We start from the raw sequence: 15,246 nt of genomic DNA on the forward strand, positions 1-15,246 counted from the left end.
TTGGCCTCCAATCAATGACAGTTCCTCTGTCTTTGTTTTTCTTACCCTTGACCTTCTTGATGTATACTGGCCACTTATTTTGTTGAAGGTCCTTCGATTTGGGTTTCTCTGAAGTTTTCTCATGATTAAATTGAGACTATGCATTTTTTGCAAGAAGACCACAGAAATGAGATTATGCCCTTCTCTGTTCATCACATGGCGGGGGGTGGGCATCGTGGCATTCTGTATCATTGTTACAGAGGTAAATCTTTTGTCCCTTGGTTAAGGGATTGTGGGCTGGGCTTTTCCACTAGAAATTTATTTTTTTTCCACTTTGTAAATAATAAGTGTTTGGGAGGAGATACTTTGAGGCTACACAAATATTCTGCTTCTCCTTAAATTTCACCTACTAATTTTAGCAGGTATTGACGGGGGGCGGGGGGTTGCCTGTGCTCTCTAATGGTGATTTCCTACGTCCCTCATTCTTTGTACATTGACTGGCTGGGATTCCAGCTTAAGGAAAAGGTGTTCCCTCTTATTTATTTATTTGTTTATTTATTTATGTATTTATCTTTCTGTCTGTTCAGTTATTTATTTATATCAAGATGGAGTCAAGGATCTTTCTTTCGTTTTTTGGATTATAATCCAGTATTATCTCAATTTATTTTGTTGCTCCAATTGTCTGTTGGGTCATTGGAAGCTCCCTTCCGATGAACCCCTGTACCCTTTTGACCTGCACCAACATTTTCAGAGCACTTTCTTACTTTCTGGCAATGCAAGATGCTGCAGGCTTATTTTGTATTTTCCCTATTTTCTCCAAGGAGCCCTGGGTTCTTTTATGAGAATGGTGCTTAGAAACCAAGATCTGGGCACTAAGTGTGCTTAATGCTATGGGAGTCCCGTTGCCCTCGCCAGGGATGCAGGTAGGAAGTGTATGTGTTATTCATGTGTAACAATCTGTATTTCTGTATTTATCCATCCGTGTGTGTGATCAGCTGTGCACACATATGTATTTACAGATACATATTCTCATATAATTGACCAACCCCTAGCTCCACAGGGGAAAACATGGCTCTCGTTGCCCACAGTGTACTTACTTATTTGTCCAATCCTAAGACACACATCCGTGTGTGTGATCAGCTGTGCACACATATGTATTTACAGATACAGATACAGATACGATAAAGTCGTTTCAGAATTGCTAATTCACAGTCCCCCCCACCTCCCAGAGACGAACTTACTAACTGGAGTCCAATATTTGTACAGGAATCTTTTCATCTCTAGCGTTGTAGTTTGTAGCCCAAAGTTGCTTAGCTTAGTTCTTTTCTTCCTTACCCTCTTCAGTGTGGTTGTGTTATTCGCTCATATTACGATCAGCTTCACGTTACTGTTTGGGCTCTGTTTTGGGCTTCTTCCACATCTTGGTTGGTTCAAAATATTTATACTTCCTTTGTTGGTGTGTGGGGGAACAATACTGCCGTGATGCTAAAGCTGGAGTGATACAGACTGTCCACCCAGGGAAGTGTTGCCTTTCCCTATTCTTTCCTCCACGTTCCCACCTACTCCTCGCAGGTGGCCCATCTCAGTTCTGTCTTGTTTATCCTTCCTGTATCTCTTTTGCACACAATAACAGATTCCACACCTCCACATGTCCCCTTCTCTCTTACGTGACTCCATCTTACATGTGATGCATTTCACAGCAAGTGGCGACTGTCAGCACGTGTTTACCCTACACACGTTAGCATGCCTGTCAGGCTCCAATTCATGTGTATTTTTTCCCTTTTTATTTCTTTGAAGGTAAAATTCATGTTCAGGAAAACTCACGAATCTCAAGTGTACCATCGGATACGTTTTGACAAATGTATACACTGTGTGATGCAAATTCCTAACAAAACGTGGAGCGTTACCATGACCTCCTAAGGTTCCATGGTCCTCCTTCCCAGTTACTTCCCTTCTCCAGCTCCAAGACAGCCAGTATCCTAGTTTTTTCTACCATTGGTTGTTTTGGCCTGTTCTAGACTTCGTATAAACAGAATTATACAATGTGTACTCTTTTGCGGGAAGCTCCCCTCACTTGGCCTGTCTTTGAAACACATCCGCATTGCGGTGTGGATCCTAGTCATGCCCTCTATGGCCTCAGCGCACCACTGCAAACACACCAGTGCACGCAGGATGAACAGTGAGGGTCCCGTGATACAGACTGAGCCTCTTTCCATCCGATGCTTCCCAGTCCTCTGGTATGACAGTGCCGTGCTACATATATTTTAAATGATTTTAGATAATTCAGCTTTAAACATATAGTCTTGTGCAAATATGCACAGTGCTTTTCGTTTTCTTTTTTTAAAAGATTTTATTTATTTATTTGAGAGGGAGAACAAGTGGAGGGAGAGGCCGAGGGAGAGGGAGAAGCAGGCTCCCCGCTGAGCAGGGAACCCCACTCGGGACTTGATCCCAGGACCCTGGGATCATGACCTGAGCCAACCTATGGAGCCACCCAGGTGCCCTGCATAGTGCTTTCCTTTCAAAAAGCTCAGTGCTAAAACACGATTAGAGGCTCTCTGTATAGACAGGTAAATGTCCTTTAAGACATTTAACATTGAAAAATTCATCCAACAAAAGCCTTGATCCAGTACCTATTTCTTGAACATTTATTTCATGCAAGTTACTGTGTTCGATGTTTGGGAACACGGGCATGAGGAAGACAGAGGCCTGGTTATGGATGTTTTGGGGCACTCAAGAAACACTGGGCACCATCAGAGAGAGGATGTCCTGCGAAGAACCCCAGTCATCATCCCATTTCTTTGCTCCAAATCGTGTGAGAAATGCAGCGATCTTCAAAACCAGTAGTCCTCGGAGAGAAGCTGGCCATGGTTTTCGCAGCTGTCGTGTGGGCTCAGCGTCGTGGAGAGGGATCAGCGGGAGCAGGGAATATGTGAGAAGACAATGGGAGCCACCACAGGCCTAAGCTGTGCTGCCAAAGGGGGGTTGGCATCAGGAAGCGTTTCTGGAGCATGTGGTGCCCGCTCTCACCTCGGCCAGCAGCCCCTGAAGTGCAGGTGGGAGCAGGGCACAGCGCTGACCCGGGCCACCAAGCACCACACGGCTTCCGTCCCTCCACCCCAGGATGGCACGGTGTGGAGGGGGCACCCACAGTCGGCATCTACAAAAGGCTACGGGCCCCTTCACCCCTTTCATGCATACAATGAGGCCAGGCAGGGCTCCATAATTTGCTCCAGGACACACCTTGGAAGGCACTCAGTGAGTGCTAAGTTAGCTGAAGAGATGTGTCCATTTAAAATCTCTCTAGGGGCGCCTGGGTGGCTCTGTCAGTGAGGCGTCTGCCTTTGGCTTGGGTCATGATCCTGGGGCCCTGGGATCAAGTCCCCCATCCGGCTCCCTTCTTGGTGGGGAGCCTGCTTCTCCTTCTTCCTCTGCCTCTCCCCTGCTTGTGCTCTATCTCTATCAAATAAATAAAAATCTTAAAAAAAATCTCTCTCTCACACACACACGAAAATAGATAAATAAAAAATAAAAAACAGGGGCGCCTGGGTGGCTCAGTCGTTAAGCATCTGCCTTCAGCTCAGGGCGTGATCCCGGGGTCCTGGGATGGAGCCCCACATCGGGCTCCTCCACTGGGAGCCTGCTTCTTCCTCTCCCACTCCCCCTGCTTGTGTTCCCTCTCTTGCTGGCTGTCTCTCTCTCTCTCAAATGAATAAATAAAATCTTAAAAAAAAATAAATAAAATAATAAAAATAAAAAACAAAATCTCTCTCTCTCTTTTTAAAGTCTTACTGAGTAACCTGTAAGAAACTTTTTGGTATAAATTCAGTAACTTCTAGACTTGGAAATGATAAATGCTTTTTTTTTAAATAAAAATATGAACTGGAATGGAAATGATTTTCTTCCAAAACACTTTAAAGAAACAAATTATCATGTGGAATCTCATTTTGAATGAATCAGAGTACAGTAAATCCCAAAATATCCCCCAAACTGCCTGCTGTGGTTTGCTAAGCAGGAAAATGACTTCAGCAGGGCAGCCTTTTTTCCCTCGATCCACAGCAGGCCGCCTTTTGTGCTGTTCTGAAAACATCTTAATTCTTCCCTAAGTACCATGTTTCTTGGAATTATTCACCGGAAATTAATAGTATTCTGAGTTTTAAAGTAATTCAAACCACAGTGACTTTGTAATGGTGCTTAGCGTGGTCTAAAGAGCGGTCGAGCGAGCACAGCTTCTGACAGCATTAGTCCCCCTGGCATAGAGTAGCCCCCACACAAAGACGTGTGTTTCTGGCTCAATTGTGTTAGCTGGGCTGCTGTACTGGGTAGCGACAACAAACAAGATAAATGAGTAAAATATGCTGCATAATGTCAAGTGCTAGGGGGAAAGGAAGTGAGGCAAAGGCAGATCTTGAGTATGCTGGGCTGGGGACAGAAGAGTGGCTGAAATGATAGATCGGGTGGCCAGGGAAGGCGTCCCTGGGGAGGTGATATTTGTGTAAAGCCCTCAATGGTATCTGAGTCATCTGGGGAAGAACATTCCAGGCAAAGGGAAGAGGCTGTGCAAAGGCCCTGAGGCAGGAGTGTGCCTGAGGCATAAGGGCATAGTTGGAATGTAGTGAATGAGGGGGAGAGGAGTTAGGGATGAGGACAGAGAGGGAACAGGGGCCACATCACGAAAGGCCTCACAGTAAGGACTTTGGCTTCTATGCTGAAGGATGGGGGAAACCACTGAAAGGTTTTGAGCTGAGAAGGGAGCTGACCTGAACGGCGGGTTAGCACCCAAAGCAGAAGGAGCAGTTGAGAGGCTCTGTGGAACCAGGGACTGCAGCACAGAAACCCTTGTCAAGAAGGGAAAGCCCATTTCCAGTGTTTACAGACAGGCTCGGTCTCTCCGGACAAGGGAAAATAAGAGCGCAGAGCCCTCGTTCAGATAACTGAGCAGTTGGGGATTAAATGTGTGATGTTATTTTTAGAAGATAGCATTTTTTTTAATGCCCTGCTACTGGTTTCTTGTATCTTTTAGAGTGCACCGTGGGGGAAAGATAAGGAAGGCTGACCTTCCAAGCACAGCACCGAATCAGAAGGCCTTGTTTCCAGTTCGGGGCCTGACTCCGACCTTGTCATATCCTAGGGTTGGTTACGTAAATCTTCCCGAGCTTTAGTTTCCTCAGCAGGGAGCATAATTGTTAATTACTTTATGGAATTATTTTGTCAATTAATAACATGTTAATAGTGTGACGGTCATAAAGTCCTCGGAGTGTCTTTGAAATAGGCATGACACAGAACCGCGGTGGTGACCAATTAGTGTCGCTATTATAGGAAACACATGGCATTTTAGCACCGAAAAGGCTCACGGACAGGAAAAACTGTGGGCGATGGGGAGTGACTGGTGCAAAGCTGGAAAGAGATGAGTGGTGTGGAGAATGACATTTAATTTCAGGACCTTTTGATGTTTTGGGGCCGGGATTTTGCAATGCTGCTAAAAAGGGATGGTCACTGAGCAGGACGCAGGACAAAGAGAGTGCGTGTTAAGGTGACTCGCCTCCTGGGCCCGGGATCTGGCGCCCAGTGCGTGGGTCCCCTTTCTACCTTATTCATCCTCAGTTGCTGTATTTGACTTGAATACTTTGTGTTTGGGGGCCGTGTACTCGAAAGGCTGGCAGGGTTGACCTCTGACAGATACGCCACGGATCATCGCAGGTGTATTGAGATACGGGACACTTACTTTCCTTATTACACACTAACTTATCAAACAAAAGTGTGACATCTCAAATACGTTGGCACGACTTGATGAAGAACGAGGTGCACCACGGTGGATCTTCCTTAAAGACATAGGATGATTAGGACCACGTTGCCTAGAAGATGGGCCTGCAGGAGGGACTAAAGGCCCTCTGTCCATTAGCGTCAACGTGTCTGTTGCTCTGATAAGGTCCTTTGAATGCTTTCTTTATTCATTCAACAGATATTTTTCGATAATACACTGTGTTGGGTGCTTCAGGGCATAAAAGGATGAGTTAGACACGGTGTCTATTGCCAATGAGCCTATAATCTAACAGGGAAATAACTACAAAATCAGGCAGTTTGGGACGTGTGTCACGAGCAGTCATGAGGGTGCTGGGGAGGTGACAGCAGGGAGAACCCTCTGGCTCGGAGATCAGGAATGCTTTGCGGAGGAGCTGATGACGGGGCTGGGTCCGCGGGGAGGGAGGGCAGCAGTGCATTCAAGCGGAGGAGCTAAGAAACCTAAGTGATGGCAGAGTAAGGCTTCTCAGAGGGGGTACGGCTGCCAGGGGGGGCTTCGAGGGCACAGGGGAGACACGAGGAGGACATAACGGGGCCAAGGGCCCCGCCTGAAACCCGTTGAGTGTGTTACTGACGGGTGGCCCACCAGTCAGACGGGGGCCAGGGGGCTCCGGGAGAAAACCCTGGTGAAGTCGATTTGGGCCAGATTTTAGGCTTGAAAGTCAGGCTGAGAAGTTTGCAGGCAGTGGAGGGGTGATCTCTGAGCTGAGCTGGGACCTCTGCAAAGGGCATTTTAGGGACACAAATCTGCGGTGTTGTCGAGGACGAACAGAAGGGTAGAGGGAGTGAGGGGCGAGGGGAGAGGGCCGGCGGGAATAGGAAATAACAGCAGAGCTGCGCAGGCGAGGATGCGATTCTAGAGGGAAAACTAACACGACTGGGGGACCGGGGACGGTGAAGCATGAAAAGGAATCCAAAGATCAGGGATGCCTGAGGGGAAGGAAGAGGCAAAGATTCCTCTAAAGGGTTGCATGTGCGGGAAACTGGAAGATGGTGACCCGGAGGAGGGGCGGTCAGAGCTGCCGTGTCAGTCCGGCGGACTATTATCAACTCCGGCCGGCAGAGGCGCGGAGACCAGCCGCCGTCAGCTGGGCACCTTGACCTCTGAGGTGTGTGGTTAATGTGCGCGTGGGATTTCTCAACGCCTCATCCGTCCGCGCCGTCTGATCTCCTGGAACGTGATCAGATGTCGGGCTCCTGCTGTTGGAATTTATTTCCATCGGTTGTCTGTGTCAGCATGCAGGCGGACGTTCGCGCAGCTTCGGTGGGGAATAAAGGTCAGGCACATACGTGCTTATTTCTAAATGAGCTGTAATTACATGCACCACGCAGGACTCCATGACTCACCTCTGCGCTCATTAACTCCACCCAATGAACTGCCTCTTTCATTCAAACATGAAGTCACTTCATCCACTTCACTTTTTAACTCTTGGCAGGGATTTAATGACTTTTTTTTTTTTTTTAAAGGAACCCAAAAGTTTGAATCCCACACTCTCATGAGAGCCACCAAGGACTTGTAGGGAGACACATCCGTTCTCGAAGCGTGAGCGGGTTCTGTGTGTCTCACTGAGACGTGGCGACCGCCTCCACCCCATCCGCCAGGGGTGACAGCGGGGCAAGGTGTCCGTAGCTGGTGAGCGTGTTTCACCCATTACGCTTCCACCCAAGATCAAAAAGCATGGTGGACATTTGGGTTGATTTAAATGCTTGGTGAGAGGGGAGAAGTAAAACAAATATGAGTGTAACATCCTGCGTTTAGCTCTGAGAGAAGCAGGTCACAGGAAAGGCTATAAATCAGGAGAGGCTGGTGGCTGGTCCTGTGGTCCAGCACCAGGACGCTTTCCGCAGGGCAATGAACTGGAGGGTAGAAGAAAACACCGGAATCCCTTCAAATTCCTGTGTACGCTCATCTCAACTCGTGTTTGTTGAGTAGTGACTACGGTTAGAAGATGGTTTTCAGCACAAAAGAGAGAGTTTCTGTTCTTCGCTCTAATAAATTTATTTACGGACATAGAATCGTTTCTAAAGTCATTAGAGGGATTTGCAGGAGAGAATTTAGAATCTTTTGTAGGTGTGCGATGCAGCCTTCACAAATACAGTCTTGGAAATCAGTATCCTTGGTTGGTAATGACACCGAAAGTGTCCCCCGCGCCCCCCACCCCACCAGATAACTGCCATTCTTAAAATGCTTTTAACTGGGAAATACTACAAACATAAAATAAGGATTCCCATGAGCTTTAAGATTTACTCTGGCTGAACCTTCCTGGGGAGCCCACATCACATGGTCGTGTATCTTACCGAATTCAGTGACCACAACAACCTTGTGAGGCCGTTTTTTCAGCCCCATTTTAGAGATGAGGACACTGAGGTTCTGACAGGTTGAGTAACTTCCCCAACCTCCTACTAGCGAGCGGCAGAATGGGGACTGAAGCCCTGGCGCTCAGGTGGTAAATTCTCCGCTCTTCTATCCTACCCAGCCCTCCCCGGGAGAAAAGACGCCAGAAACAGACTCATCTGGGCCCATGGAAACAAAGTACCTAAACCCTGAAGTGAAGGGAATTAAAAATCCTCTTGATAAACAGACTTGAGAGCTGAGGGCTGTTTGGTTTCAGAATCCCTTGTCACCTACCCACCCTCTCCATTTTGGGGTTTAATGTTCAACGAGGTTATCACATGGAAATCCAGCAAGCAAATCTTAGGAGATTTTCAGGCCAAATTGTAAAACCCATAATGTTTACATGGTCTAGATAAATTTTTATTGTCTATTTATATTTCAATTTCCCAAACGCTGATAGCAAAACTGCCCTTATATAAACACGAGAAGAAATTCCCAACACTCAAATATTATTTTTATCTACCTTCACCATCTCGAAGCTTCTAGACAGTTAGAAAATATGTCATCTTTCTGACCACCGTCCTTCTGCCTCTGCTCCTGAAACTGGACGTAAGTCTAAGGTTGCTCTGAAGTTAATGATTAAAATCTTCGAGTGGACATTAGTCATCATTTCTTGGGAGCATTCTTGGGTCATCCATTAGTCTGCTGTTCTGGAACACCATAAGGTAGATTCGTAAATGGCACAGTGTGGGTTCTGATCTCGAGAGAATCCTACCTATTGTTAGTGGTTTTTATATAAAGGACCACCAGTAGATCTCCACTTTTGAACATTTCCCCCTTAACCGGTAGTCTTGACTGTCAAGGTCACTTCCTCCTTTATCAGGTTGTTATTCAACCAGAGTCTTTTTTCCAGGGAACAGCCTTCTGAAGGAGGGTTCAGAAATACCCAGATTTCTACCAAAAGGAATTTCTATATTTTTATCCAGTGCCTGTTTCGAATACATTTTTCTAAACATAATTCTTTTTATCATCCGGATGCTTATGATTCATTCAAAAGAAATCCAGAGCCAAATCAAGGTTTTTAAACAGATATTTCTAAGGAGTGTGTTTTACAAGTTGACCTATTTTAGTTTCCCCGAGAGGTTATTTCAGGTCGGTGAATAAGGATATGTTCATGAACAGCAGAGACTACATTCGTCGATTCCTAAAAGAAAACTCAGATTTGGTGAGACTTTAAGTTTTTCTTCAGTGATTCATAATCAGTTTTGCAACTTGAAAGCAGTTGATGAATCATTCAATTTACGAATCTGCTGTCACTTCCTTAGAGCGAAGGGCTCTTTTCCTTATGGCTTTCTAAAGTTTGATTCAGTTATCTGAAAGCTGTCAGGGTAAAGCCTCATGTTTCCTACTTCCCAAAGAAAGAGGATGTTATATACCCATCTCACCTTTTTGGCCAGGTGAGAGGCTGGGGACTAGTGGTGTAAGTTGTATGAGACGTCACTGCTCTGGGCTTCTCAGCCACTGCAGAATGGAGAGTTGTATTGAAAAACAACAACAATAGAAATACCAGTCCTGGTTTTCTAGTTCTAAATATGAAGTCTGTTTTCAGTTATCTTGCTTCTGCCTCCCGGTGTAATAAACTCGAGCCACCTGGACGATTGCTGGGCGATACGACCTTTCACTAGGATGGAATGGCAGCTTTAATGTAATTCTTCAAAACAAGACAAAACACCTTCAGCTGGTCGGGAGATAAATGTGGTATACTTACGCTGACAAGGCCTTTGGGAAGAGAAAAGTGGCCTGCTTTCAGGCCCAGACAGATCATTCACTGTGTTCCTGGATTCCTTCGTTTGATCAGGAAATCAGATCAATATCCTTATAGGGGAAGGTTCATTTGGGTCACAGGTGGAGCGCTTTCGTTAAAGTGTCTACTTCTTAGTCCATATTAGGCAACAGGAACTGCCTGAAAGTCATTTATTTTTCATTCTGTGTCATTCAGCCATAAATGACTCAGTTCTGATATTATTTACCAAGCTCCACTGGACTCCTAGGAGAGGCAGCTCTGCCACACATGCAATGCCAACCTTATACACTCAGCAGGGAAGGCAAATGAGTGAGTCGTAAAAGGGATGCTTTTTCCTTAAGATCATAATTAATTTAATAGCTGACTCACATCCCAGGGACTTGACGGAGTCCTCAAAATGCTTCCTCTCTAAACTAATACAGGCTTAATCTACGTTATTTGACTGTCAAATGGTCAAGCTTAGTAAAGCTTAAGGGGGATTTTTAAAAGTCACACTTGGAACCATGTGGGATTCCAGAATCTAATCTAGTGAAACAGGAACAAAGGTGAAAATATTATGAAACGTTAATCTAATATTCAGAATATCACAAGGTCTTAGGACCACTTTAAAACACAGACTTTATTTTTGTTTTAGAACTGTTTTAGGTCCGCAGCAACACTGGGTAGAAAGTATAGAATTCCCCTAGCCCCCCCGCCCCCCCACGCACAGTATCAACGTCCCGCACCAGACTGGTACCTTTGTCACAATCCATGAACCCACACTGACACATCATAATCACCCAAAGTCCATAGTTTACATTAGGGTTCACTCCTGGCGTTGCACATTCTGCGGGTTTTGATGAACGGATGAAGACACGTCTCTCCAGTACGGTAGCATACAGGCTGGTTTCACTGCCCTACAAACCTCTTTGATCTGCCTACTCGGACATCTTATGTTTTTAGTTTCTAATTAAGTAATCTAAACATGAGTGAAAATCCAGAAGTTTAAAAAGGTACAAAAACCAAGGGTTTAACTTAAAATTAATGGCGGTTTAAAATCATGAATATTTTCTGCTTAAAGTGTACAATATCATATATTTAAATGTCGACATTAGGATTTCATTAATTCAGAACGTGTGTCTGAAATTTACCTTTTCAGGGGCCACGGGAAGAAATTGTTGGCTGAGTAAATTAAACAGTTTAAGTGTCTGAGAAGCTTGCAGCCAAGGGACGGCACCAACTATCACCAATCCCCTGCCAGCAGGGACTCGGCTAAAATTAAGGAATTAAACAACAAAGGACAGAAAAATCTCTGAAAGGTCTCCAAATAATTAGGAAGATAAACAACACCTTTCTTTTTTTTTTTTTAAAGATTTTATTTATTTATTCGACAGAGATAGAGACAGCCAGCGAGAGAGGGAACACAAGCAGGAGGAGTGGGAGAGGAAGAAGCAGGCTCCCAGCGGAGGAGCCTGATGTGGGGCTCGATCCCGTAACGCCGGGATCACGCCCTGAGCCGAAGGCAGACGCTTAACCGCTGTGCCACCCAGGCACCCCAAACAACACCTTTCTAAATAACCCATGCGTCTAAGAAGAAATCGCAGTGGAAATTAGAAAATATTTTGAAGTGAAGGAAAGTGAGAACACAGTATATAAAAATTAGTGACATTGAGCTAGAGCAGGGCTCAGAGGGAAGTTTATAGCGTTAAAAACAGACATGAGCAGAGGAAAGCATCTAAAATGAATAATCTAAGTTTCCAACTTGAGAAACTAAAAGGAAACAAAGCCAAATTAAAGCAAATATTTGCATAATTAAAATAAAAGTGGAAACTAATGAAACAGAAACCGCGGAGAAATATCAATGGAAGCAATAGTCAGAGCTTTGAAAAGATTAATAAAAGTGATAAAACTCTAGCCAGAATCATCAAGAAGAAAGGAGGGAAAGCACAAATCACCAATATCAGGAATGAAAGAGGACCTCACTGTAAATCCTACAGATATTAAAGGGATTATAAAGCAACATTTTGAATAATTAATGCCAAAAAATTTGACAACTTAAATGAGACAAATTCTCTGAAAGATTCAAACGCTGAAATGGACTCAAGAAGAAATAGAAAATCTTAATAGGCTTATGTCTAGTAAAGATATTAAATTTGTAATTTTCAAACATCTGACAAAAAAAGACACCAGGCCCAGATGGCTCCATTGGCAAATTCTATCATGTATTTAAGAAAGAATTAATACTATTCCTACACAAACTTTCAGAAAATAGGAGAGGTAACACTTTCCAGCTCATTTCACGAGGCTCATTTACTCTGATACTGAAACCGGACAAAATGATTATAAATAAGGTAAATTATAGACCAATATCCCTTATTAATAAGAGGCAAATTCCTTAACAACATATTAACAAATCAAATCTAATTTTATATCCAGAAATTCAAGATTGGTTTAATTTTCAAAATCAATTAATATAATTCACGGAACAAAGGAGAAAAACTGTGTATTTGTGCAGGTGATCCCCAAGCCACCTCCAGATTCTGTGACTCTCGAGGACTCACGGTATTCAGCATAGAGTCATACTCATGGCTGAGACTTATCACAGTGATGGGATATAAAGCAAAATCAGCAATGAGGCAAGGTCTGGAAGACAACAGGTTTAGCCTTCCAGGGGTCCTCTCTGTGCTTAATTCTCCCAGCAACACCTTATGACAGCACCTGTGAGTTGCTGTCCTCCAAGGAAGCTCATTAGAGACTCTGCCCAGGTTTTTATTGGGGGCTGGTCACATAGGCACCGTGTGGCATATACCAAGATTCCAGACTCCAAGGAAGAAAGCAGGTGTTTAGCATAAACCACATTGCTTGTACAAACAGTTCAGGTACAGCAAGCCACCCTTACCAGTGCTGGGAATGGTGGGAACCCTCCTGAAATCTAAGTCCCTAGACCGCAGCTAAAGGCCAACCTTGCAAACAGGCCTTTCAAAGTGTAGCAGGCTCAGACCTGCTATGTTAACTCTTTTCTGTGCAATATCTCTACTGACGCACCCCCCTTCCCACCTAAACAAAACAAAACAAAAAATCAAAATTGTTGGCAAAAATACCTACTTATAAACCGCTGACAAGTTGGGAATAGAAAAGACGTGTCTCACTCTGATAAAAGGATATCAACAACTGAGTACTGACAATGTCCTTAATGGCAAAACACTGACTACTTTTCCCCTAAGACTAGGAACCACACAAGGATGTCCATTCTCACTTTTCCTATTCAACATTGTACTGGAGGTCCTAGCCTGTGCAATAAATCAAGAAAAGGAAATAAAAGGTATACACATTGGAAAGATGTAAAACTATTTTTTTTTAATTTTATTTATTTATTTGACAGAGATAGAGACAGCCAGCGAGAGAGGAAACACAAGCAGGGGGAGCGGGAGAGGAAGAAGCAGGCTCATAGCGGAGGAGCCTGATGTGGGGCTCGATCCCGTAACGCCGGGATCACGCCCTGAGCCGAAGGCAGACGCTTAACCGCTGTGCCACCCATGCGCCCCAGATGTAAAACTATTTTTATTCATAGACAACATGATCTTATAGGTAAAAAATCCTAAGGATCTACAAAAAATGTTAATAGGTATAATTGAGTCTAGTAAGGTTTCAGGATTTAAGGTTAATATACAAAAATCAATTGAATTTCCATATATTAACAATGAACAACTGAAAACTCAAATAAAAATACCATTTATGATAGCATCTAAAATCGTAAAGTACTCAGGGATAACCTTAACACTCTCTCTCTCTGTCTCTGTCTCTCTCTGTCTCTCTCTCTCTATATATATATGTATATATATATATATACATATATATATATATATATTTAACTTCTGTACACAGAAAATTCCAAAATATTGCTGAGAGAAATTTTAAAAGATATAACGTAATAGATAGATAGACCATGTTCATGGATGGGAAGACAGTTTTTTTAAAAAAAAAAACCTCTTAATTATCTCCAAATTGATTTGTAGATTCAATACAAACCCAATTAAAATTCCATCCGTGTTTTTGCAGAAATTGGCAAAATGATCCTAAAATTTATATGGAAATGCGAAGAGCCTACAAAAAACAAAGTGATTTTGAAAATGAAGAACAAAATTGGAAGACTCACATTATCTGATTTCAGGACTTAATATTCAGCTACAGTAATCAAGACCGTGTGTGGGGTTATTCCTAGAAAGCGTATTGTCAGCCCTAAGGGGTGGCTGTGAAAGCAGCTGAAACATCAGCAGCGTTCCTGATCTTGGGCTGTTGAAGGCAATGGCCGGGAAGGAACAGGATCCCATCATCTCCTGGGGCAGGGCATAGATAAGGAGGTATGAAAGAAAGTAACCCTCAATTCCCGTCCTCCCTCAGGCGATTGCTAGCAGGAACACCCTGTTCCTCCCTTATCCCATAGCCCCCTCCCTGCGTGCCTGAGTGTAGGGGAGGGTACCGGCCTGCTTTCTGGCTTCAAGACAACTGCCATCTCTTTATATTCCCTCCCCATGCTTTGATACATCTGTCCTTGCTTTGCTGATAAAAAAACAAAATAAAAGCTATGTGCAGAATTCAGCTGCTCCCTCTCTCCCTGGCAGAGGCAGCCCTGCATGGCCGCCCAGAATGGTGTCTGAGAACTTTATTCCAGTGCACGATGACACAGTGCAGTATAGGTGTAAAGACAGACTTACAGATCAGTGAAACAATTTAGAAGGTACTAGAAATAGACCCACGTATATATAGTCAGTTGATTTTTGACAAAGTGGCCAGGATAATTCAGTTGGGGGAAAGGAGAGTCTCTTCAAGAAATTTGTAGTAAAAACTGGATATCCACATGAAAAATAGGAACCTTGATGTTTACCTTATACCCTAAACAAAATTAACTTGAAATGGATCATATCTTATAATATAAACTAAAGACACAAAAAATATGAACCATAAAAAATTGAAAAATGGACTTCAACAAAGTTAAAAACTTTTGCTCTTGGCAAGACACTGTTAAGAAAAGAAAAGGCAAGTCACAGACTGGGAGACTGGGAGACAGTATTGGCAATACAGCAAGCACGTGAACATCAACATCATGAGGCATGAGGAAAATACAGACTAAACCCACCTATACGCACTAGAATGGTTAAAATTTAAGAACATGACAATACCAAGTGTTGGTAAGAAGGTGGAACACCTGGAATTCTCATACATTACTGGTAGTAATACAACATGGTACAACCACTTTGAAAAACAGTTTGGTAGTTTCTTATAAAGTCATATACATGATTCAATTCCACTGCTAGGTGTCTATTCAAGGTAAATGAAAATATAGGTC

This window comes from Ursus maritimus, unplaced genomic scaffold, assembly GCF_017311325.1.
Source record: "Ursus maritimus isolate PB19 unplaced genomic scaffold, ASM1731132v1 scaffold_32, whole genome shotgun sequence".
Lineage (NCBI taxonomy): Eukaryota > Metazoa > Chordata > Mammalia > Carnivora > Ursidae > Ursus > Ursus maritimus.